Here is a 25,968-nt window from a genome sequence, read left to right as displayed (position 1 = left end):
TATTTTAGGATAGTGATAATATGGATTTTTATTTTTTCCTAATATTTTATATCTTTCATCACTTTTAAACTGGAAAATACATTAAAATATTCTGGAAATTGTCCTAAGATTGCAGGCAAACATCTGCCAGAAGCAGCATTCTTCTCGATACACTGAGAAATCAAAGTTTGACTTGGATAAACTTTTTCATAATCTTTTTGATTTAGAAATTATAAGTCTCTTTGTCTGGGATGAAACTACATAGGGCTTTGTGGGTGTTTTTTTTGGTCGTTGTTTTAAAAAAAGATCTTCCAATTCATTTGGGCTGGAAAAAGGAGGCAAGGACAGACCCCATGAATTATTCTTGTCGAGGATAGGGAGAAGGTTCCAATGATGGAAGACCCGTGGGTCTCACCAGTCACACAGTCTTTACATAAATTATGGAACCACAACTGTTAGAGCTGAGAAGGACTTCACAGCTTTCTAGTCCAAGCTTTTCATGTTCTAGGAGGGGAAACTGAGGCAACCATTAGCCAGGTTATCTTCGTAAGGGGTGGAGGATGGGTCTGAATCCGGGTTCCCCATCCAGATTGCTCTTCTCTACTCTTCTGGTAAATTGTTTCCAAAGATGATTTTGAGCACATTGCTCCCATCCCTGTAAGTACTTGCTGTTCCTCTCATTAAAACAACACAGCAGTCCCTCTGAACAGACACTTCTCCCTAGAGGACATGCAGATGGCCAACAAATATTTGAAAAGATGCTCAACATCGCCAGCTATTAGGGAAATGCAAGCCAAAACCACAATGAGATACCATCTCACACCTGTTAGAATAGCTATAATCAACGGGACTAGTAATAACAAATGCTGAAGAGGATGCGGAGAAAAAGGGACCTTCATACTCTCCTGGTGGGACTGCAAACTGGTACAGCCACTACGGAAAATAGTATTGAGGTTCCTCAAAAAACTAAGAATTGCTCTACCATATGATCCAGCAATCCCTCTACTGGATATTTACCCCAAAGACTTGAAAACCCTTATCCGAAAAAGATATTTGCACACCGATGTTCATAGCAGCATTATTCACAGTGGCCAGAACATGGAAGTAACTGAAGTCCTACGATAGATGATTGGCTAAAGAAGCTGTGGTACATATACACAATGGAATATTACTCAGCCATAAGAAGAGATGAAATACAGCCATTTGCGACAACATGGATGGACCCCGAGATAATCATGCTAAGAGAAATAAGCCAGACAGAAAAAGTTGAAAATCACATGATATCACTTATATGTGGGATATAAAAGCAACAAGTGAGCAGGACAAACAAAGAGAGACATGGACATGGACTATAGACTAGTGGTTACCAGAGGTAGTGGGTAGGAGACGAGCGGGGAAGTAGATGGGATAAAGGGGGTCAAATAAAGGGGGTCAGGGGAGGATGAAGTGGGAAAAGGGGATAAACTAACTATATGGTAGCTGAAGGAAACTGGACTTTGGGTGGTAAACACACAATAGAATATACAGATGTCAAATGATAATGTACACCTGAAAATTATATAATTGTATTAACCAATGTTACCCCAATAAACTTAATTAAAAAAAAAAAAGACAGCAGTCCCCAGCCTTTTTGGCACCAGGGACCGGTGCTTCTATGAGAATCTAATGCCTGATGGTCTGAGGCGGAGCTGAGGTGGTGATGCTAGCGCTGGGGAGTGGCTGCGCATACAGATGAAGCTTCACCTGCTCGCCTGCTCGCCCGCTGCTCACTTCCTGTGGCCCGGTTCCTAAAAGGCCACAGACCGGTACTGTGAGAAATAAATTCCTGTTATTAGTCACCAAGTCTATGGTATTTGTTATTGCAGCCCTATCGTACCATTATGTACCCGGCATTACTGGTCTGTAGCTCAGAGGTTGGGGACCCCTACATTAAGAGGCGAAGCCTATTTCCTTTGCCTTGAATCTTGGATGACCTTGAGACTTGCTCTGACCAACAGAATGTAGTGAAAGTGATGCTGCACCAATTCCAAACTTCGACAGTTAAGAAACCTAGCAGTTTCGTCTTTCTCTCTCTGGACCCCTGAACTACTGCGTAAGAAGCGCGACCCCTTAGCTGGACAGGGAGGCCCAGCCCTCTCCAGCTATTCCAGCCTTCCCAGATATTGTGTGACGCCATCTTGGTGGATGTTTCAGGCCCATTCAAGCTCCCAGCTGAATGCAGTCCCATGAGTTAGATATACCAGCTGGTACCGTGTGGAGCCAATGAACCACCAGTCGTTTCCAGCAGATCTGAAGAATTATGAAAAATGTCCTTGGTTGTTGTTTAAGCCACTAATTTGGGGAGGTTTGCTACAAAGCAATGGAAAATGAAATGTCTTCTCGCTGGGACTTGCAATTTTTCCACCAGGCATCTTTTCTCCCCTCTATTTAACCACCCCTCCAGCTCCTCCTTCCATTCTTCATTGATCATTGGTGTAAGGGACATAAAGGAGCTTCAAGAGGAGGCCTGAAAGGGATTTGGAACTTAATGGAAATTCCATTTGTAAATCAAGCAAGTTGTTGGCCTGTTCCAGATTAAGGAACAGACACCAGCTGCGGCATCGGAGGGGTGGGGTGAGGAGGGCATTCTACTATTGGTACAGATTTGGGTCATTTCTAGTTTGGAGCTATTATGAATAGCGTTTCTACAAACATTCTGGTACATGTCATTTGGTGAATATATGTAGACGTTTCTCTTGGATACACACACTTAGGAGTGGGATTGATGACTCACAGGGTAAGTATATGTTCAGCAAAGTGGATGTACTGATTTACCCTACCCTCATCAATGTTTGAGAGTTCCAGTTCCTTTATATTCTTGCCAGTATTCATTTTAACCATTCCGGTGGGTACGCTGGTTTTAATTAGCATGTCCTCGTAGTATATCAAATTTAGCATCTTTTCACGTTTTGTGGTCATTTGGGCATCCTCTTTAGCACCTGTTCGATTATTTTGCCCATTTTCTTTTTTTTTCTGTTGATTTCTAGGTGACATAGAAACAATAAAGCCCCAGGCCTTGAGTGCTGCCTTGAAGGGTTCCAGGTTTTCCTGGTGAATTCGCTGCCTCTTTCACGCAAGGGTGTTGGGTTCCATGCGATCTGTCCTGCCAACCTTGTATCTTAACAGCACTCATTTCCCAGATGAGAATTATCTCTAACATTTCTTATGCTAGCCAGCACACCCCATGGTGTAGATTTGATAACAATACTTACAGCGCTTAATAGCCACCTCTTGAGAATGGATTCCAGAATAGGCTCTTCCCTTGATGGCTAACTGCCTCTAGGCATAAACTGAGGTTAACTTACACAAACACATACTTACCTGTTTATAATGAAGTGTTTTATGGTAAATGAGCACTCAGACCATATAACGACACCAGAAAACACTCATGTTAACACCCTGTCAGGATTATTACTTGACAAACAGGGTTCGAACCCTATAATTGGAAGCTGGAGTTGTGCACCAAACGCTGACATGCTCGGTGGGAAATAATTTCTGTTCACTTCGCACTTGAGTGGCCTTAGTGTACCAGTAAAATCTAAGGCAAAGGTACAGGCTGATGACTCAAAATCCTTTTTCAAGACCTTCTAAAACTCTAAAACTCACCCCATCCCAAGCACTGTTGGTTGGGTTCTTCAAGACAGAATTCTGCCAATAAATAGAACTTCCTTTTGGCTCAAGGGAATTTCACACTGCACCATGTTTGTCTTCACTGCAATTTTCCTTATACGAACTGAAAAAAGCAATCTCTATTAATTATTAATATCCAGCAAGAACGTCTCTCCTTTGGCCTGGTTCTTTCTTCACCACCAACCACTGGGAAGTTATCAAGAAGGACCAGTGGGATGTAAACCAGACCAGCCTTCTTTGGCTGCTGTGGGTTTGCCTTCACCGTCCAGCAATAGGCCCTGTGGCTCGGAAGTCCTGGGTAAGTGTTAAACCTCTCTAGGTCCTTACGCACAAGACCTTTTGGCCGTTTACTCCAGCTCCTCGAAGCAGTCAGAACAACTTCATAATGAGGATGATAATGGTGATGGCAGTTTGTGCGGATGGAGCACTTGCTCTGAGCCGGGCACTGTGCTTCATGGTTTACACGAAATCACTTCTTCTGTCCTCATGCCAACCTTGCGAGATAGGAATCTTATTTCTTCACGCTTATTCATGAGAAATCTGAAGTACATAAAGGTTAAGAACTTGCTCAAAGTCACGTAGCTAGCTAGTTAGGGACCTAGGTTCTAATTCAGACTATTAATGACCTAGGTGTGAGATGGTCGCAATTTATTCTGTTGTCCCTTTGGTGAAATGAGGGTAGGGTGGCCCAGATGAACTCTAAGGACTTTTAAATTCCAATAATCTGTGATTCACGCATGCAAGGTGTGAATCTGAGCTCATTCTATATATCCAATCACTCCAGAATTCTGGGAAAAGCTCACCTTAGGTATCCATGGCTTGCCTTCTACAGGTCAGGCAGGTAAATCTATAGTTTACCCAAAGAAACGGTCTACCTGTAACATTTCTTAACCACAAAGACTTCGCAGGCTGATATAAAGCGTTTAAGACACTAAGGAGGCTGAGGAGAAATAATATATTATTATATATTATATATAATAAGTAATATATAATATATACCCGAGCTATTGTCCTGCATCAGTTACTGTTGTAGATAGAGAAGTCATGAGTCCCTTCCAAAGTTAATATTTTTAGAATTTGCTATTATAAGGGTTATAACTCCTCTCTTATTTTGTTAACACTAAAGCATCTCTGACAAAAAATTTATGAAATCATATGTGGTAAAAAGATTTAACTATTTTCCTGGTAACTTCTGAACTAGGCGACATTTCTAGACTCCTTAGCAACAGTAGTTTACAAGTCGAAAATAAATTACTGCTATCCTAACTATAAAAGTTGAAAACTTGGGTATGACAAATAAGAATTCTTTAAGTTGTGTACATTACTACAAGTCAGTAATTTTTATAGCTGGAAGGCAACAAAAATTAGCCTAGGAATCGGAATATGTCAGCTCCCGAAGAGGAATTTTACACATTTCATTTCCCTGAGAAATGCACTTAGTCATAGCATTTAGCTCTGTATTTCATGCTTTCTCAAGCCCTTTCCCTCCTCACAAATATCTAGCTAGGATGACGGTTGAAATAAATGCTGTCATTATTTCTGACTTCACCTTCATTTAAAGGGGGAAAATCATTTGATTTACTTATCTCAAGTAGGTGTTCTAATTCCAGTGCTACTCAACTTTTAAATCGTGAAACTACTCCTTAAAAGCAAGCACCTATAATTATGTTCTGTCTTGAGCTAAATTGCCCTCCCCCAGACTCTGCAGAAACGGTTCTCTTAAGGAGAATGTTCCCATAACACAGGGTACATAACTGATGAAAGGTGCCTTTTCTTCAACATGAGTGAGAAGACCTGGCTGGAAGGCATTTTGAGGAATTATGAAAATGACATCTTTGTTTTGATGCTCCCAGCTCACCTGCTCAACACTCTCCCCTTCCTCTTGATTCTCTGTGGGATCCCGGTACTTACAGAAATCCAGTTTGAAAGCCAAAGACCAGGAGTATATTGGTGGTCTTCTGTCTTTTATGGTTTTTCTTAGATGTTATAACAAGAACAAAGCATGATTTGGGAAGGCAAATGACAGAATTATGACAGAATTGTATAAGAGTTAAGAAATGTGTTATATACAATATCATAATCTATGTTCTTCTCCACTTTGTATCTCTTCTCTACAAACTCATGAAATTTCCTATGTATTATTGACTGAATCTTCATGTCCCTCCCCACTCAAATTCATATATTGAAACCCTACCCTTCAATCTATTAGGAGGTGGGGCCTTCGGGAGTAAATTGAATTAGATGAAGTCCTGATGGTAGAGCCCTCATGATGGGGTTAGTGCCCTTAGAGTCACCACAGAGGGCTTTCCTCTCTCAGCCACATGAGGACAAAACAAGAAGTCATGTCTACAAGTGGGGAGAGGGCTCTCACCCAGAACCCAACTGTGCTGGCCTCTGATCTTGGACTTTCAGCTTCCGGAATTGCGAGAAATAAATTCCTGTTATTAGTCACCCAGTCTATGGTATTTGTTATTGCAGCCCTATCGTACCATTATGTACCCTGCATTACCTAATTTCCTAGAAATATTTGGCAAACATCTTTATGTACTATGAAAATTAGCTCTAGAGAACCAAAGCTCCCTATAGAAAATCAAGTTTTCCTTCCCTTTTCCCCTCTTCCCTTCTCTTCTAGTCCCCCGCCCCCTCCCCTCCTTCTTTCCTTCCATTTCTTTAAGAGTCTTTAGAGACCCACCGCTCAAACCTTGCTCTTTTTAAAGGCATCTTCTGAGCTGTATATAAATGCACCACTGCTCTGCAATAAACTATTCTTTTAGGGGGCCCTACTGGGGCCTTCTTAAAAACATTTAATTTTGGTATTATTAGTTCCAGAAAGCAGTTATAACTTTCTTTTGCCCAAAGCCAGTAGAGAATCCATTTCAGAAAGCATTGTGACACTTGTGGCACAAATGGAATTGGTATAATAATTTAACTGCCAGAGGAAATGTTCGAAAATATTATAACACAATGGTATTTTACCTAGTCTTGGGAAAAGAAAGGGCTGATTCATTAGGATTTATTTTTTCACCGAGGGAACAAACACTGAAGACAATTACCTCTACTGTTAACCCAAATATGAGAGTCTTGAGTAAATTACTTTTATCTTTCTTTCTTTTTTTTTTTTAATGCCTACAGCACCTGGTCTTCCTAGATGGTCTCCCATCCAATTACTAACCAGGCCCGACCCTGCTTAGCTTCCGAGATCAGACGAGATCAGGCATGTGCAGGGTGGCATGGCTGTAGACTAAATCATGTTTAAAAATGGAAATATGAAATTAGAGTCAGAGAACAAGTTTGAGGTGCCCAGTGCAAACAGGATGCAGGTTTGCCCTGAATCTGATGCACTTGTCAATCACTGTTTATGCTGAGTGGGGTCAGATTTGGTGGCAAAAACACATGGCTGGAAAAAGGCGCATTCAGACAAAAGGCCTTGGAGAGACTCGTCTAAACCCTAAACTTTAACTCAGAGACTCTCCTACCTCAATACATTCCCACTGGAGGTTTTTGGGAGTTCACACAAAGAGATTATCTTCAAAAGACATTGTTTCTAGTTTTACTGGCAAAATATAGGCTCTCCAATAGAAGTTGACCTAGTTTGCCCTTTTCCCCATGAAAAATGTTCTGGACCTCTGCCTTTCTGTTCTCTCTAACATGCAACCGAGGGTTCCTTCTCATTGACAGGCCACCTTGTTCTTCATCTCTGCTTGCTCATTCATTCAACAAACATTTATTGAGCATGTACTATGTGCCAGAGACTGAGTGAATTGTTATTGGTAAATAAGATATCACCTCTCAGCTTCCTTCAACTACATTTCTTCCAGAATTTATATTTTCTTTCTCTACCAGTTTCTGCTTCATTGCCTACATTTTTCACATTTTATTTCTTCTTTTGTGAATCCCTATTCATGTCCAGTCTATTTTCCTATTAGGGTGTTTGTTTTTCTTATTGGTTTGTGAGAGCTCTTCATATATTTTCAAGGAAATCAGCATTTTTTTTATGTATGTTGAAATGTTTTTCCAAATTTATGTTTGTCTTTTATTTTTTTATAAATGTATTGTTGCTATGCTGAACTTTAATTTTTATGTAGGCAAATCCATTTATTTCTCCTTTTGTGGCCTTTGGCTTTGGGAGTCATTGGAAGAAAAGTTCTTCCTCACCTCAGGAATATACTAGTATTCACTTATGGTTCTAAGCTTTTAAAACAATATTTAATTCCTCTTAAACAATAGGGACCTACCAACTTAAAAATCATTTTTCTCAGCACAACTTTCAATTGAAATTTTTATTGAGATTATTGCAGATTACAGAGAGAGTCAGTTTATACTTTACCCAGTTTTCCTTAATGCTAGTATTTTGCAAAACCATAGTGTAATATCACAACCAGGATACTGACACCAATACACTCCATCGGTGTATATTTCCTGATATTTGTACTCATGTGTGTATGTGTGTATTTAATTCTATACAGTTTTGTCACATGTGTAGACTCATCGGCATCATTTTTAAATAGTCTGTTCATTCTCTGCTCTCTTGAAATGTCACTTTTATCAGAGGCCAAATTCTTACATTTGTTCTGGATTCTGGATTTTGTTTCATTGATCTGTCTATGCTGGGACAGGTACCAAAAACAGAAATGGTTCTTTTCAATATCCACGAAGACTTTTTCCTCTTCTTTCTCCCCTCTTCTCTTCCTCCTGCTTTTTCCTGTCTTTTCCAAACTTCCTTCACTTATTTCATGTTCAGTTTTCCTGATGAGCTTTAGAATCATTTGGTTAAGTTCTAGAAAAGATATTTGGAATTTGATTGGTGTTGCCTTATATTTAGATTCATTTGTGGAGAAATGACATTCTTACTTAATTGAGTTTTTCCCCCAGAAACACCGTATCTCTCTCCACTTACGGAACTCTTCTAAAAATGAGCCATAGTAGAATTTTGTAATTTCTTCATATGAATCCTGCACAAATTTTGTCACACCAATAGATTCTGTTTCATGGCTTTTGCAAAAGCTGATGAAAATGGAGTCTTTTCCTCTACCACATATATTTTTGTTTGTTTGTTTTTTAATTAATTTTTCAATTGTGATAAAATAATATAATGTGAAACTTACCCTTTTAACCATTTTCAAGTGTGTAATCCATTGGCATTAAATATATTCACATGTTGTTTAACTATCATCACTATCCATTCCTGAAACTTTTCATTATCCTAAAGAGAAACTCTGTATCCATTAAACAATAACTCCTCATTCTCCTTCCAGCCCCTGGTAACCTATATCCTACTTTCTGTCACTATGAATTTGCCTATCATTTAAGTGGTACCTCGTATAAGTACCTCATATTAGTGGAATCAGACAAATTTGTACTTTTACGTCTGGCTTCTTTCACTTAGCATAAATTTAAAGGTTCATCCATGTTGTAGTATATATCATATTCATTTTTTTACGACCAAATAATATTCCATTGTGTGTATACAATACCACATTTTGTTTATTCATTCATCGTCAATGGACATTTTGGTTGTTTCTGTCTTTTGGCTGTAGTGGATAATGCTGCTATGAGCACTGGCGTACAGGTATCTTTTCGAGTAAGTGCATTCTCTACATTCATTTGTACATAGAATAAACACTAGTTTGTCCCAAATCCAAACACACCTATTTATGTAACATAAAAAGTCACAACCGCTGGACTGGAGTCGAACACAGCCAACTGGAAAGATGCCCTATTGTGGTCAGGGCTGAAGGGATCCCACCTGGGGACAGGGGGGAGGGAGAAACGTCCTGCACTGAGAGGCTGTGAAGCGACTTCACACCCCCCACCCCCCGGTGAAGAGTGTGGACTCACATCCATCTCTGCCACTCATGAGCGAGGTGACTTTGGACGCAATATTTAACCTCCCAGTGTCTCAGTCTCTTCACCTATAAAATGGGATGATAACATAATACCTACTCCACAGGACTGTTGATCAGATTAAGTGAGACGCAGCATATAATGCCCTTACCACCCCTCCTTGTTGTAGACCCTTAGGTGCCTCGCCCATATTCCTTGAGCATTTCAGTCCCTGGCTCACAGTCAGCAATCTCTTCAATGATACTCCTGTCATAATTCTAGGTGATTTCAGTATCCATAGAGAATAGATGCTCTTTGCCACATCCTGGCATGGCCTCTCAATTCCAGGACGTCTTCCCTTCACGTACTGAATCACTTTCTTCCTTTGGTTTCCAAGACAGTCTCTTCCGGTTTTCTTTCTAACTCGTTGGCTTCTCCTTAGTCTCCTTTGCTAGCTCTCCTTTATCTCTTTGTCTTTGAAGTGTCAGAGCACCCCAGCCCTCAGTCCCAGGGCCTCTTCTCCACTCTATCCTCATCCTCTTGATGATTTCATCTGGTGTCAGGATTTTAAGTACCATTGAAATGCTGATGTCTTCTAGATTTTGTCTCTAGTTTGAACCTTTCTCTTGAACTCTAGACTCACAGATCCAGCTGCTTATTTTACCTTTCCACTTGGGTATGTAATAGTGATCCCTAAAATTAACAGGTCTGGAGGAATTCCTGACTTTTACTTCCAAATTGATCTACCCACAGTCTTTCCTATTTCAATAAATAGTAACTATCCTTCCAGTTGCTCAGGCCTCAAACAGTCATCCCGGACTTCTCTCTCTCTCTGACACCTCCCACCCAGTCTGTCAGGAAATCCTGTTGACTTTGCCTCCCAATCATTTCTCATTACCTTGCCTGCCATGACCTTGGCCTGAGATATTCTTATGTCTTCCCTGGGTTCTTAGAGTAGCCTCCTCCCTGGTCTCCATGCTGCAAGCTTTGCACATCCTACAGCAGCCAGAGCTGTCCTTTTTCAATGCGTCAGATCACGTACTCAGTGGTTCCCAAACCGCAGTGGCCCCCATTCGCCTGGCATAAAAACCAAAGTGTACCCAATCTGCCCTTCCCCAATTTCACCTGCGACTTCTCTAACCCTTCTACGGTTCACTCCCACTGCTCCAGCCAATGGCCTCCTTGTTGTTCCTTGTGTATCCCAGGCCTGCTGCTCTACCTCTTGCTTCCTCTGCTTTTTCTTTAGATAACTGAAGGGCTCACCTCGCCACCTCTTTCAGGTCTTTGATCAAATGCCAACTGCTCTCTCTACAATGGCAACCGCCTCCCCAGAGCTCCCATCCCTCTTTCCTGCTTAATCTTTTTCCACTGCAATTATCACTATGTAACAGACTCTGTGTTTTATATATTTACTTGTTTATTGTCCATCCCTTCCCCTTAGAATGTTAGTTCTGTGAAGACAGGCTTGTAAAAATATCATTGTGGTAAAAAAAACCACATAGCATGAAATCGACCCTGTTAACAGATTTCAAGTGTACAGTACAGTATTGTTACCTATGTGCAAATCGTTGAACCGTGGACCTCTAAATTTTTTGGCTTGCAGGACTGAAACTCTGTACCATTAAACAACTCCCCATTTCCCCTCTTCTCCTATCTGTCCTTGCCAGCCACCATCTTACTTGTTGCTTCTATGAGTTTGACTAGTTTAGACACCTCATATAAATGTAGTCATACAGTATTTGGTTTAATCACACTTTGCATAAAGTCCTCAAGGTTCATCCATGTAGCATACGACAGGATTTCCTTCTTTTTCGAGGCTGAAGAATATTCCATTATATGGATATACCACCTTTTCTTTACCCATTTATCCACCAATGGACATTTAGGCTTCTATTGTGCGTAATGCTGCTATTATAAATAATGCTTCTTTGAACACGGCAGTGCAAATATCTGAGATCCTGCTTTCAATTCTTTTGCATAAACACCGAGAAGTGGGATTACTGGATCACGTGGTACTTTAGGACAGAGATTTTTGTCTTATTCATTGCTGTATTCCCAGGGCCCAGGACAGTGCCTGAAACATAGGAGGTGCTCAATAAATGCTATCACTTTATATGTAAACTCTGTATTAGCCTGATTAATTTCAACTCCTCCAGTGCAGCTTCTGCAATCGTTCCCACAGGATGTTTTCCAGTGTAACACCCCACAGGGAAAATTTGCTAAGTAAATTAATCGAGTAAGCGAGTGTTCAAGGGAAAATAAGTGGTTTTCAAATGTTCTTGAGCTAGAAATGACCATTTAGGTAAACAATTTATAACTTTTAAATAAACCATACTTATTGGTGACTCTGGCAATTCTAAGTATTTAAATGGTCCTGCTTAACCTCTTGTTTGGCCAGCCACACAGGGCCGACCAGGAACCAAACAATACGCTGGGCTAGGCTAGTGGAGCCCTGTGAGCAAAGAACAGCATGTGGGTAGGAGATTGTGGTATTGTGGGTAGAAGAACAGATATTCTGGGTAGTAAAGTGGGCATTGTGGGTAAGAGAGCATGGCATTGTTGGTAGGAGAACAAGGTGCTGTTGGCAAGCCCATTCGCAGTGTCAGTAGGGTAGAGATCACTCAGGACCATTCACATGGGCAGAAAATTCCAATGGTTTTAGGCCAAACCCAAGAGAGGTGCTATTTAGAGTCAGGTAGAAGCAAAGCACAAGAATCCTGACAGAAGTCATGGCAGGGGTCAAATTAGAGATGAGGGACCAGGTAGAGGCCAGAATCCAAATGGAACTAACCATATCAGGTGCGTGGTTCCCACCAGGACCCACCCACTATTATCTGGTGATCCCAGAACAGAGGCTGTTTGCCCTGCTCTAAGCATCTTCTTGATGGGCAGCTAAGGGCTGCCAGGTGTCACTGCCCTTGGGAGAAAGGCTGGGCGCACAGAGCGTGTGGCTGGAGCGGCCGTGCCCGAAGAGAGCTCCCTCCTTCTGAGTCTTTATAACCCAGAGGCCTGCAGGCTGTAGCCTCTGTTTCCTCCCACAATTCCTTTTTCAGTTTGATGACATTAGATGGAGGATCTTAAGTAGACAGGAACTTTATCCATATCAATGGGCGCTGAACGCCCACTGCATGCCAGGCTGTGTGCTACACACTGAGATCACAAAGAAGAAGTAAACAGTCCCTGTCTGCAAGTGCAGCGGCAAAGACAGACATATCAACTGTAAGTGAACGATGATGATGATGAGAGCAACAGTTAGCACTTATCAAGCACTTACTAGGCGCCAGGCTCTGCGCTCTGAGCTGTACATGGATTATCTTACCTTATCTTTAGGAGCCCATGAGGTAGGCTCCGCTGGTATCCTTATTCCCATTTGACACATGACACTTACTGAGGTAAAATAAATTGCCCAGAGTCATACAGCTGAGAAGAGGGGAAGTCAGTATGAGAAATACAGTCTTTCTGACTCCAAAGCCAGTAATCATTAAAACCTGCTGACTCTTGGGACGCTGGAGGATATGCTGGGGGACACCTAACTCTGACTTAGTCCCGAGGGAAGGCCAGGGGGTGGGAGACCGGGACATCAGAGAAGGCTCTCCCTGGGAGGTGGAGGATGTCTAAGCTGAGCTGTCTAGGTAAAGCATCAGGGGCAGTGTTCCAGGCCAGGGAGTTTCAGGGCAAAGGAGGGGGCTCAAAAAGAGCATGGCGTGCCCGGGAAAGTGCCACCAGGGTGGGATTGGAGAGGGGAGCTGGGGACAGAATGCCTGGGTCCGAATCAGGCCCTCACTACAATGTCGTCCAGCATGAAACTGTGCTGCATATCTCTCAGGGTGCAGAAACCTCCAGAATGAAACCGTCTTGAACATGGAGTCCCTATGTCAAACAAATTAGGTTACTGATGAAGCTCTGCTAGCCATAAGCTCCCATAAAGAAGTTCCCATTAGCATGTACACTTGCAAGTGGAAACCTGCCTCTCTATACATTAGATGGATCTCTGATGTGGCTAACTCCAAAGATTTTTCTGGACCCTGCGGTTGGAGCGTCTTGTTCATGAAGGCCTTTGAGGGCTGGGTTGGGGAATCTCACCTTTAATAGGAGAGCATAAGAGTTAAGCACGTGGGCTCTACAGCTGGACTCCCTGAGTTTAAAACCTGGTTCTGCTACTCGTTCGTGGTGGAAACTTGGGCAAATTACTCAACCTCTTTGTCCCTTATTGTCCCCATGGAAAAGTCGCGAAAGCTCCCTTCATCCACCTGCCTTCTGAACCCAGAAGGACCGGGTGAAAGGAGAGGAGCTGGCCCAGACGAGCCCAGCTCCCAGCCTCACAGACCTGACTTACACCTGAGCATTCTCCAAGTCACGCTAGATGAACACGGCGCCAGGGGCCACACCGTCCTCAGGGAGAGGACGGGGCTGCAGGGGAAACAAAACTTACTGTGAATGGCCCTCGAGTGAATTTTTCCCTCCTTTGTCTCACCACCCCACCTTTCAAAAGTTTGGTCGTCTACTCCTGCTGTTTCTGGGTGGCTTTCCTAGTCGTTCCTCGGTTCACTCGGGGTGGCTTCTGTTCCCATCGCTCTTGGGACAGCCGAATCCAGCGGCCCATGTTCAGTCCTCGCCCTTCCTCCCTGTTCTCCAGTGACTGCTAGGATGGCCGACTTCTTCCTTATTGAAACTCTGTCCCTGGCTTTCAGGGAACCACTTGGCTCTTCCCGCTTCTCTGGTCATCCCTTCATTGGTGCCTCCTTCTCCGTCTGCCCCACAGAATTGGTGCTCCCTGAGGAATGCCAGCGCTTTGCTTTTTTCTTTGTCTTTTGTGCTTCCTGGATTATTCCTCCTCTTTGCATGCTTTCAACTGCCTTGTGACCTCCCTGAGAAAATAGAACGATCATCCCAGAACTTCTCAAGAATCCTACCCATTCCCTGCTTCCACACCCTTCTATCCAATTCTGTACCGTTGATGAGGTGTCCTTCCCCCTATCTGAGGTTAATCTTGCCACCTGTGACTTTCTCCTCCTGGCTCCTAACGGGCCCTGCTCCATTAATCATCTCCCTCCGCTCCTAAATCTCCAGTTCTCCTTCTCTAGACCCTTCTTACCAGCATTTAAACTTTTTGAGTCTCTCGCCTTCTCTCCTGTGATCACTACCTCTCTTCTCGTCTACTTCCCTGTCAAATGTCTTCAAAGAGCTGAGCAAACCAGCTGATTTCAACGCTCTATCTCCAGTTCACTCCTCTGGAACCTCTGGAATATGGCCTCAGTTTCCTACCTCCAGAATACGGTTCTCATACGGGTCGCCAAAACTTCTCGTCAGGAGAGCCAAGGATACGTTTCAGCCCTCATCTTCACTGGTCTCTCTGCAGCATTTGACACAAGTGACCCCTCCCTTACCGAAACCCTCTTTGCCTCAGTTTCCATGACACTGTGCTCCTCTGGTAGGTCCTGTTCTCTTCAATGTTCTCCTCTTCTTGTCCTAGCTTCAATGTCACTTTCTCAAGGCTCTCTGTGTTCTGTCCTTTTCTCATTTTTAAACACACTGACATATTCTCTAAGTTTTCATTACTATCCGTATCCTCATGCCACCATAGTATATCTCAACCCAGATTTCCCTGGTTAGCTCCAAACCTGCCACACATCTCCATTTAAACGTCCCGCAGACACCTCAAACTCAACATGCTCCAAACTGAAGTCATCGTCTTTAACCCACAAATATGTCCCTCACACTCAGGTGAAGAATATCACCATTAACCCAAGATGGAACTGGTGGGGTTAGTTTGCCCCTCCTCCCTCACGTCCCACATCTGGTCAGACTTCGCGTCCTGTCTATTTCTGCACTGCCCTATTTCTCCACTCCATTACAGCCACGTCCCTGGTCCAGGCCACCATCTCCCTTGCCCGGGCACCGCCAGTCTTGTTGCCTGAGTGCTACCCATTCTCTGTGCTGCAACCGGAACCTCAGTGAGATTTCAAAAATGCAAAATCGACCATCTCCTATTCCTGCTTCAAAGCCTGCAGTAGTTCCCCAGGGCCCTCAGGATAAAGTCTAAATTTTTCACATGATCTGGCCCCTCTCTGCCTCTCCAGTCTCATCTCTTCCTGTGCCCCTCTTGTCCTCTGCACCTCAGCCGCACTGAATTACCTGTGACCCCCAAACAAGCTATGATCGACTCACCTGGATGATTTCTACAGTGCATTTCAAGTCTCAGTTTAGACATCATGAGTCTACGAAATCTCTGATGACTGGGTTGGGCGTCCCTCCTGTGACCAACGTGCATACATCTGTCCGGTAGCCCTAACTCTCTGTATTGTAATTGCCAGTTTACTTGTCTGTCTCACTTACTAGATTCTACACAACTGGAGGGCTGGGACTTACTGGATCACTGTTATGTCACCAGTGCCTAGCACAAAGCCTGGCACGCAGGAGGTGCTCTGCGTGCATTTGTGGAATAAAGTTAGAAACCTCAGTCATCCTTTTTCCTCTCCCATTTCCCTGATTCCAAAGTGGACCTAAATTCTTTCTCAAAACCATTTCTTGAATTCTTTCCATCACCGTAGCCCTAATGGCCTTTGTTCAAGCCTTCTTCGGGTCTCACCATTGTGTTTCCTCCCGCCAAGCAATAGATAAACCCTGCTAAGCCTTTCTTGACCTCAGCTCGCAGCTGCACACGGCTGTAACACATCACTATGATAGCGCTTTTACAGCGTGTTTGCAATTAAATGCAAAATGTTGGTCTTCTGTATTTGACTGGAAACTCCTGGAAAGCAAGGACTGTGTGTGGTTATTTATTCATCTGTGTTTCCAGAATCTTACAAGTTGAGCAGATCATCGAAGTTGATAAGCTTCTAGACAGACTGACAGGAAAAAAAGAGACACAAATCACCAGTATTAGGAATAGGAGAGGGGACATCTTTACCGATCCAAGGACATTAAAAAAAATAAATAGTAAAGGAATGTTGTGAAATGCTTATGGACAATAAATTCAATACATTAGATAAAATGTTCGAATTTCTTGAAAGACACAAACTATCAAATCTCGCTTAAGAAGAAATAGAAAATAAGAATTTGTGGCTAAAAATTTTCTCACAAAGAAGCCTTGGGCCCAAGTGGCCTCACTGGTGAATACTATCAAACATTTAAGGGATCGAGAATAGCGATCCCATAAAACTTATAGAAAACAGCAAAGGAAGAAATACTTTCCAGCTCCTTCTATGAGTTCAGCATCACTCTAACACCAAAGGTTATGGGGAAAGACATAACAGGAAAACTGCATTCACCTCTCCCAAGAACACAGACTCGGTCATTCTTAACGTCATTTTAGCAAATGATACCCAACAACATATAAAGAGGATAACGTGTCATGATCAGTGGGGATTGATTTCAGGAATGCTCACGTGATTCGACATTTTCATATCAATGTAGTTAACCATATCGATAGACTAAAGAATCAAAACCACACGATCGCTCTGCAAATGCAGAAAAATCATTTGACAAAATCCAACACCCAGTCATGAGAACAACTCTCAGCAAACTAGGAATAGATGGGAACTTCCCTAATGTGATGAAGGGTCAATACACAAACCCTATGGCTACCACTGTAGTTAATAGTGAAAGATGTGTTTTCCCCCTAGGAGCACGAACAAGGCTGGGATGACCACTCTCACCTTTACTATTCCACATCATACTGGAGGTTTTAGTGCATGAAAAAGAGATAAAGGGCATATTGTAAAGAAAGAAGCAAAAGTGTTCTTATTCACAGAAGACATAATTGTCTATGTAAAAAAGCCATCAGAATCTAAAAAAAAAAAAATCCAGAACTAACATATGAATTTAACCAAGTTGCAGGATACAAATACGACAATTGTATTTCTGTATACTGGCTAAGAACAATCAAAACCTGAACTAAAATACTATTTACAATAATGTCAGTAGTATACAATACTTAGGGAAAAATCTGACAAAAGAGATGCAAGAACTATATATTGAAAACTACAAAGTTTTATTGAGACCTTAAAGAAGACCTAAATAAATGGAGAGAGATGCCATGTTTATGGATTAAAAGACTTGCTATTGCCGAGATGTCAGTTCTCCCCCTGAAGATCTATAGGTTCAAGGCAATCCTAATCAAAACCCCAGCAGCATTTCTTGTAGCAACTTGTCTAAGTTAATTTTAAAATTTATATAGAAATGCAAAGGACCTGAAATAGCCAAAGTAGCTTTGACAAAGAGCAATGTTAGAGACGTGTACTACTTGATTATAGTTACGATAACCTAGCCTATGTGGCATTAGTGTGAACATAGATATACAGATAAGTGAAACTCAATAAAGGGTCTAAAACAGACCCACGCACACATGGGCAACTGATTTTTACAAAGGTGCCTGGGCCATGCCACTGAGAATCAAAACTAATGATGCTAGAAAAATCGGACAGCCAATAAAAAGGAACAAAGTATTGATACATGCAACAATATAGGTAAATCTCAAAATGATTATGTTGAGTGAAAGCAGCCAGTCAAAAAAGAGCATGTATTGTGAGGGAAAGTGGGATTTGTCACCCCAAAATATGCCTTTTTGGATATTGATTATTTTAAGCAGGTTATTCTTAAGAAACAAAGGCTCAGGAAAAAACCTTTGACCTCATCCGTAACTGCCTAAAAGAATTCAGATAGAGGACCTGCTCCAGGAAGGGAGTTACATCATAGATAGCTATAGTGTAATATGAACTAGGTATGATAGATGGGGAGGAACCTAGCAAGGCTCCTTTGATCAAAGTCCTCTCTGTGTCCCATTGTTTAAAAAGGCCCAGCGAACATCTATTTACAAAACATTTGCTCTTCCATTTCCTTTAGTTCAGAATAGCGTACGAGCCTCAACCACCTGATATGTCCTCAGGCTCCATAGTCTTATGGCATCCCTGTATGCACATATGTAATAATCTGGTTATTTTCTCCTGTTAATCTGTCTCATGTCACTTTGATTATTATACCAGCCAGAAGAATTTAGAAGGGCAGGCATAAGATTATTTTCCCTCCCACACAGTAGACATCCCACAGGGAGGGATGAATTACAAAAGGCATAAGGAAACTTTTGGGAATGATGGGTGTTTTCATTATCTTGTTTAGATAGTTTCAAGGATGCATATATATGTCCGATCCCATCAAATTGTACACCTTAAATATGTGGAGATTATTGTATATCAATTCTATTTCAATAAGGCTTTAAAAGACAAAATCTATGGTTTAAAGCAAACAGCGCTCTAGTTATGCTATTCAGCTTTCGAGTGCAATGCCACATTCTTGTGTGTGATTGCACTGGGGAAAACACTCCTAGGAATGTGGTCAATATTCTAGTCATTTCCCTGGGAAGAGGAAAGGACTGAGAGGGAGGGCTCTGGAGTGGGAGTGGGGGGCTGCTAGTAGGAGCCAGCTCTCTTGGTTTTGACCTGAAGGGGCTAAGATGTTTAGGAAAACCCCATCTCTGGGGAACGGGGTGACGTGTGGTAGAGTAATGTCCTCCCTCTCATTCACTCGGTAGGAGCTTAAACTGGTCCACTGAGAAACAACACACCTTCCCCTAATGTGAGAGGTGGGTGGCTAAGAGCTGTGAGAGGCTCAGATGCCCCATCCCCACTGATTTTAAGTTTCCATGAATTACTTATTCCCCAGGAAATGTCAGGGCTCTGCCAAAAGTGGCCAGAGCAATGATCATAAAAAATGCACTGCCCCGGGGAGAGAATAAACCTTCGCTGATTTATTTCTCATCATGGAACCTAAAACCTACAGAAGACACTGGAAAATTTATCTTCAATTCCCAACCAATATCCTTAACCCTCTAACTCTACTGGATGTAATTAATCTTCCTCAGATAATTCAGAGAGATCTTACAGGGAATCCTGTGGGATTGTCAAAGGAGCAACGTTAAAACGAAATGCGTTTCAACTTATTTCTGTGCTCGTCCAGTTGGAGGACTAGATTTCTCTCTTTGGAGAGAGGGGTTTGGCATGGAAGGGATGATGACCCACAATCCCAGCCCTTCACCAAGGTTTAAGAATTACTAGCACAATTCCTTGGCTCCATCTTCTCAAGACCTAAATTACTGCTTTGTTAGTATGGTATGTTAAAATGTTTAAGTTTATTTCTTTTTAAAGAAATACTTCGAGATACGGAATACCCTTAATGGGGCATAAGTCTTCAAGAACCAGAAGAAATGCATACGTTTCTCCTGCCTTTTACTCAGTAGGTGAGACCAGGCACTGGGAGAATTAATTCTTATTTAAAAAGCCCTACTTGATGGCTCAGAGGCCCTGGGGTGTGGCGTCCTGTTTATTCTTAGTTCCCTCTCAGCTTGAACCCCAAAGTCAGGGGGCCTGTCTTGCTCTTTACTGCCAGTCTCCCGGGTTCCACGTAGACACTGTGGGTCCTTGTAGTGTCAACGCTGACAGCTGGGTTTCTTTCTCTTTTTTGTACTGCAGGTGCCCAGCTTAAGCTTCGATGGCCCAGGCATCCCCTTCAGAGATGGCACCGTCGAATAAGCCTGTTGCCAGCCGCATGACTAGATAAAGACCAAGCTGGTACCCCTCTCTATCTATATCTTGGTTGCTTTCAATAACTGACCATTTAGGCCATTATTTTTCCTCTCTGTGCATTAAATTCACACTCTTGTTTTAAATTCACCTACAAAGAGTGAGCCCATGAAAGCCTAGGCCCTAACCCTCGACCCCAATAACAGGAGAACCCCAGGCCTGTGCTCACAGTCTCTGTGTGTCTCTCTCCCCTCCCACAACCTTGCTGTGTGGCCCCACGTGTGCTGTGTAATTTCCAGGTCCTGTAAGTAATGAACCTTTGTTTTTTTCCTGAGTGTCCTGATGGTTACTGCTAAGGGCATCTTGCAATCACAAGGACCACAAGGGCCGTTTCAACCACAACATTGGTTATTATCAGGCTGAGACTGGCACAAAACAGTCCTGTGTCCCTGACACGTCAAATCTGACCACCCCTCATCTGCACGGTCACCCCACAGTCGTGCAGTGAGATCTCCAACTGTGGGGTGGCCCTGCAGATGGACACCCACCTACAGCGCCATTTTCTGCCAGTATCCAGAGTTAATTGTTACGTTAATTTTTCATTATGAGAGTGATCGTTTAAACATATCAATTGGATGTTGTCTCTCTCTTGCTGAGAATCCTTCGACGGCATCCCGTTGCGCAAAAGGAAATGGCTCCAGCCCCACATCTTGGCTTCTGGGGCCCTACATGCTCCAAAGCTCTCCTCGTCTCTTAAGTCCATCTGGACACTGTCCCCTGGCTCTCCGTGCTTTGGCTACTCTGGCTGCTGCAGGGCCTTCCTACGGCAGTCCGACCCCTTATCTGTGGTTTCATTTTCTACAGTTTCAGTTACCCTGGGGTCAACTGTGGTCTGTAAACATTCAATGGAAAATCCAAGAAATAAATCATAAGTTTTAAATCGCGCACCATTCTGAGTAGCGTGATGGAATTTCACGCCATCCCACTGAAGACATGAATCATCCCTTCGTCCAGCATATCCACGCTGTCCATGCTACCTGCACGCAGGTCAGTTAGCTGTCTGGGTTATTAGGTTGGCTGAGAGAGAGAGAGAGAGAGAGAGAGAGAGCGCGAGGAAGGAAAGCACATTCACATAACTTTTCTTACTAGAGCGAGAGAGAGAGAGAAAGAGAGAGAGAGAGCGCGCGAGTGAGCGAGCGTGAGGAAGGAAAGCACATTCACACAACTTTTCTTACAGTATAGTATAATTGTTCTATTTTATTATTAGTTATTGTTAATCTCTTGCTGTGCCTAATTTATAAATTAAACTCTATCATAAGTATGTGTATATAGGAAAAAACAGAGTATATGTAGTGTTTGGTACTATTTGTGGTTTCAGACATCCACTGTGGGTCTTGGAATGTATCCTGGTGGACGCAGAGGAACTACCATATCTGTTATTCTCTCCCACGAATGCTCTTCCTCAGCCCTTGGTTTACACAGCTCAAGATGATACGATGAATCTCATCACCTTACTCTGCCATTTCTCCAGGGCCAGCAGGTGCTTGGATCATCCTGTCTCCCATGTGGTCTTATCTTTCCAGAGTGGTCTGAGCCACTCTGTGTGATGAATGGAACCAACCCTTATGCCTGGTTGGACCTGGCCAACCTCCCTTCCAAACACTGCGATGAATGGAACCAACCCTTATGCCTGGTTGGACCTTGCCAACCTCCCTTCCAAACTCTGCCTGCCTGGATGCACTTCTTTCTGGTGCATCCTCCCCCTCCCCCTTCTTCTGGGGCATGTCCAGAATCCAGGACCCCCAGGTCCTCCAAATGTTTAATGTCTGGCTGCCTGTGCAACTTCTCTCTTGCAGATGTTGCCCTGCTATGCTCTGGGAGGCCTGCAGGAGTTAGCAGGATCCCGTTTAGGGAAGTGCCAAGCTCCAAAAAAACTTCTTCAGGGTGATACTTGCTGTGTCCTTGGATATAATAGCAAATTACACTGTAAGAAGCAACCTCTTACTAGTAGTCAAAGGGATGCTACTAGCTGGTAGAAGAATTCGTGTGCAAATCAGAAGGAGGTTCCCTGCTGGGCAGATATAGACCCCTGGGTGAAAGGTGTGGAATGCACAACAGGCTAGGTTTTAGCTTTCCACTCAACGCCTTGGCTAAGGGTCTTAGTGCAGTGCACATGTCACGCAGCTATACGTAGCATCTTTGAGTGGTCATCTCAGAGATCCTGTATCAAGCCCCATAGCATGGATTTTTAGCCTCCTTTTGGTAAACCTCTGTTCTCTCACACTTTATATGAACCCCCAATTATCCACAGTAAATAGGGAATGGAAATATGAACGCCAAAGACAACCTCTAAATCTTACTTTAATAAATCTCACTACTTACCAGGCCCTACCTGTGTGCCAGATGCTGAGCTAGACAGTTCAGCATATTGTCACATTTTATCAACCATATGTCAGCACTTTGTGAAAAGAAAAAAATAAGTTACAAAATTCAATTGCTATATGATCTCTTTAGAAAATGAAAATCAATTATGTATGTATGAATAGATAGAACACTTTATAGTAGTTATTTTGGGGAAATAGGATTTATAATGGAACTTCACACTTGATATATTCTGAATTGTTAATTTTTTTTTACAATGAGAATATAATTACTTTTATAAACAAAGTCATAATAAAGATATTTCTATTTTGGAAAAAAGTAGCATGGACTAAAAAACTAAAAACATAAAGTCAAATAAATCCCTTTAAATTTCAGGTTCTTTTATAAACAAGATAAAAGTTAATATAAGTAATATCTTTTTACTTCCTGTCATGGGTGCTGGTGAGCAGGGAAATGACCCAAAATGACCCAAAATAAGGTCAAAAGAGGAGATACTGCCGAGGGCTGAATCATCAGGCCTGGAATGTCTCCCCAGGCCACCACGGGTGACAGCAATTACTCAGGGGCAGAACCAATCCAGTCTTCACACTCACAGTTAAACCCCTCACCAGGCGAACGGTGAAATCAGTCTCTAATGATAAGAAGTTACAGGCTTTTTAAATGCACAACTGTGTGTGTAAGCAGCTCATTGTGTCAAGTCACTGAGCGAGAAAATAAATTCTGACATTTGCAGTTCTAATGTGGTAAACGCGCAGCTGAGAGTCAATTATACTGTTCGTGTTTTTACAGCTCATTTATTTCCTCCATTGTTAGGCATAACTTCACAATTAATAGTTTCCTTTCATTTGTTCCCAATGTGTCATTTTTAAACAAGAAGAGGAGCATTGGCCACGATGGAGAAAAGTGGGGGAAGAGGTCCCATGGCTAAACTAAGGGAAGTGTGTACCTTGCTACTGTCAGGAAAATCCAAGAGAATTAAATAGCCAGTGACCCTCACCGCAGCAAGGAGAAAGGAGGAGAAAGACAGACGAAGGTTTGCCACGTTTTCGTGTGTTTATTTCGGCTCTTTTAAAATGAGCACACACGTAAGAAGAAGGAATAAGAATCAGAAAAACTCACTGAACTGCTTGCTCCCTGTGGGCGTTTCGTCCTGTCAACTGCACCTTCACTGCCTGATTCACTGTTTTGTGACTTGTGCTTTGCTCCTGTTCATTTCACTTTCATTGTCCATCTCAGCCAGAGAATTGCACGTGGAGGTACTGACGGAAGCGGCGCTGTGACTTTAACAACCTAATGGGTGATGGCCCTTCACCATCCCAAGGGGTATTTTAGAGCTGACTGGGCCTGTGGTCACCCTCAGTTCAGCCTAGAATGAGGGGATCAGAGACGGGGTGCCCTCCCTCTCTCTCCTGTCTCTCCCCCTGGTTCATCCTGGAATCTCCATTCGACATCCATTCCCAGCTGGACACTGAGGAAGGAGACGAAAGACTCCTGACCTCACATAGTTCAGAACATAGTTGGACATGCAGCCAGGCGAGGAGCCATTTTATCATATGATGCTATATGCTGTATTTATTATTGGCGTCGATGATTATATTTTCACTAAAACCTTAGACAGTTCAGGTTTTAGCAAAATGAAAAAAAAAAAAAAACACCCTATAATCAATGAGCAAGTTTGTGTCTCTGCAATACTTTCTACGGGGTCCTCATTAAAGGATGCTCCCTTCTGGGTTCAGGATTTACTTGGTAAGAGAGTTTCCAGATTCTCTGTCCCCAGACCCCCACCTCAGGCAGCACCACCTGCTCCCAGCCGCCTGTTCCCACTTAGAAGTGACCTGCATGGGAACCATAAGAGCGGAAGCCAAGCTCTGTGATGGGCACATGAGAGACATGAAGAGTAGGCCAGGGACCATTTACTCCATGCGCTCCGTGTTGCAGGAAATGAGGAATTGGCAGGCCAGAGGTATGGAGTGTGCGCACCCAACGTGCACAGACTTCCTTGATGCTCAGGCTTCTGCTCCTCCTCATCCCACCCGCTCTCATCCACCTTCTGGTCACTTCCTCTGACTCTCAGACCAACCTGACTGTTGAGTAACATGTTTCCATTTCCAGACACCACCTGGCTTGTCTCTCTACCCCACTGCTGCCCTCGGCCTTGGCTTGCTCAGCTAGATGTGCATGTCCTGCAGGTGGCTTGTGTCCTGAGGCCCCCGAGCTTTTAGCACCTGTGCTGTGGTTCCATTCACGCCAGGTGAGTTACTACAACTGGATGCATGTTCCTATTTCTCCCGGGGGAAAAAAGGGACTTATCCGAATCCTCCACCATCATGGTGACTGTGGACCTTTCTCATAAGTCACTTCAGGGACTTTGGGGAACTTTAATAGTCCATGAACAATGCCATGCCCTTAAAATCAGTTTGAACGAAAAACTTAAACATGGAATGAAAAAGCTTCCTTTCTGTCAAGAGGCCATTAGCACAATCTGGAGCCAAAGTACAAACCAAGTGCCCTTTAACCTTCCCCACAAGGCCAGACATTTCTCACACCCACCTGTGATGCAGGAGCCACACCCTCCCGATGACATTGCAGGCCATCATCTCTCTGATACCCATCTGTGAGTCAGTGAAAGTCATCTGCCACAGTCATCCTGTGAAGGCAGGAAAGGTCTCCTCAGACCTGACGCTGGGCAGTCCGTGGTCATCAAACGGAAAATAATGAGACCTCAACAGCTTTGTGTTTTGAAAATCTGAGAAATCGCTTGCGTCGCACCCTTTATCAGCTTCGAACCAGTTTGAGGTGTCAGTGAACCTCAGCACCTCCCTTCCCTTAGTTCTTGGTGAGAAGTGTTGACCGCATGCCACGGCCGGCGGAGGCGGGCCGAGGAGGCCCGCGGAGACGCTGGCCAGCAGCACACTTCCCGTCTTTCCTTTGCCAAGAAGTCATCAAGCACACGGAGGGTTTTCTCTCATGAAACTCGCTTTATCCTTATCTTTGTTTTCCTTTTGAATGAGTTTCCAGTTGTGGGATTAAGCACAGATTTGTGTGTTTTTATTGGAAGACCTGGGTCAGCGGCAGGGAGGTGAGAGTCTCCCCAAAGGAGCCTCTAGGGCCCATTCCTCTGTAACTTAATGATGTGCAAAGTCATAGGCTCACAGGTGACTGTGAAGGTGAGCTGCATGCTTCAGTAATAAGCCTTGCAGCCGGGGGTGGGGACACCTCTCACGCCTGTCCTGCACCTGATCAAGAGCTGATCTTGAGCCCCGCCACTCTCAACGCAGGGCAGCCTGTCCCCTGGAGGTGTTTCTCCTTGGCAGCTGCTGTCTTTCTTGGTTTGTTCTGAATGACATTTTGTTTATAATAACATTGTAGAAAATTTGGAACATGTAGAAAAGCCGAGAAATGAAAAACCATTCATAATCCTGCCACTCAGAAAAGGTAGTTAACGCAGATTCAGATTCACCATCGGTAAAACGGGAGACAAACAATAGGATGAGAACATGAGGATTAAATGAGTTGATCATGTAAAGGATCGAGCACAGCTTAAGAGCTAGTTAATGTGAGCTGCTATTACCAATAACTTCTTAATACATTCAGCCTT

General features: G+C 43.2%; 1 protein-coding gene and 1 non-coding gene across 2 annotated transcripts in view; both read right to left on the bottom strand.

Moving 5' to 3' along the window:
- The window catches only part of KCNK13 (potassium two pore domain channel subfamily K member 13), a gene marked incomplete at its 5' end in the record, with an annotated part of 79,910 nt that overhangs the window by 5,244 nt on the left and 48,698 nt on the right, over positions 1–25,968 (bottom strand). The gene's annotated exons all lie outside the window — the stretch shown is intronic.
- Positions 6,772–6,890, bottom strand: LOC112473899. Its single transcript, XR_003044195.1, has one exon. It is a non-coding gene; the product is annotated as a 5S ribosomal RNA (ribosomal RNA).

Source organism: Pteropus alecto, unplaced genomic scaffold (assembly GCF_000325575.1).
Source record: "Pteropus alecto unplaced genomic scaffold, ASM32557v1 scaffold8, whole genome shotgun sequence".
NCBI lineage: Eukaryota > Metazoa > Chordata > Mammalia > Chiroptera > Pteropodidae > Pteropus > Pteropus alecto.
Note: the sequence above shows the minus strand (reverse complement) of the source record. Positions and strands in the feature narration are given on the sequence as shown.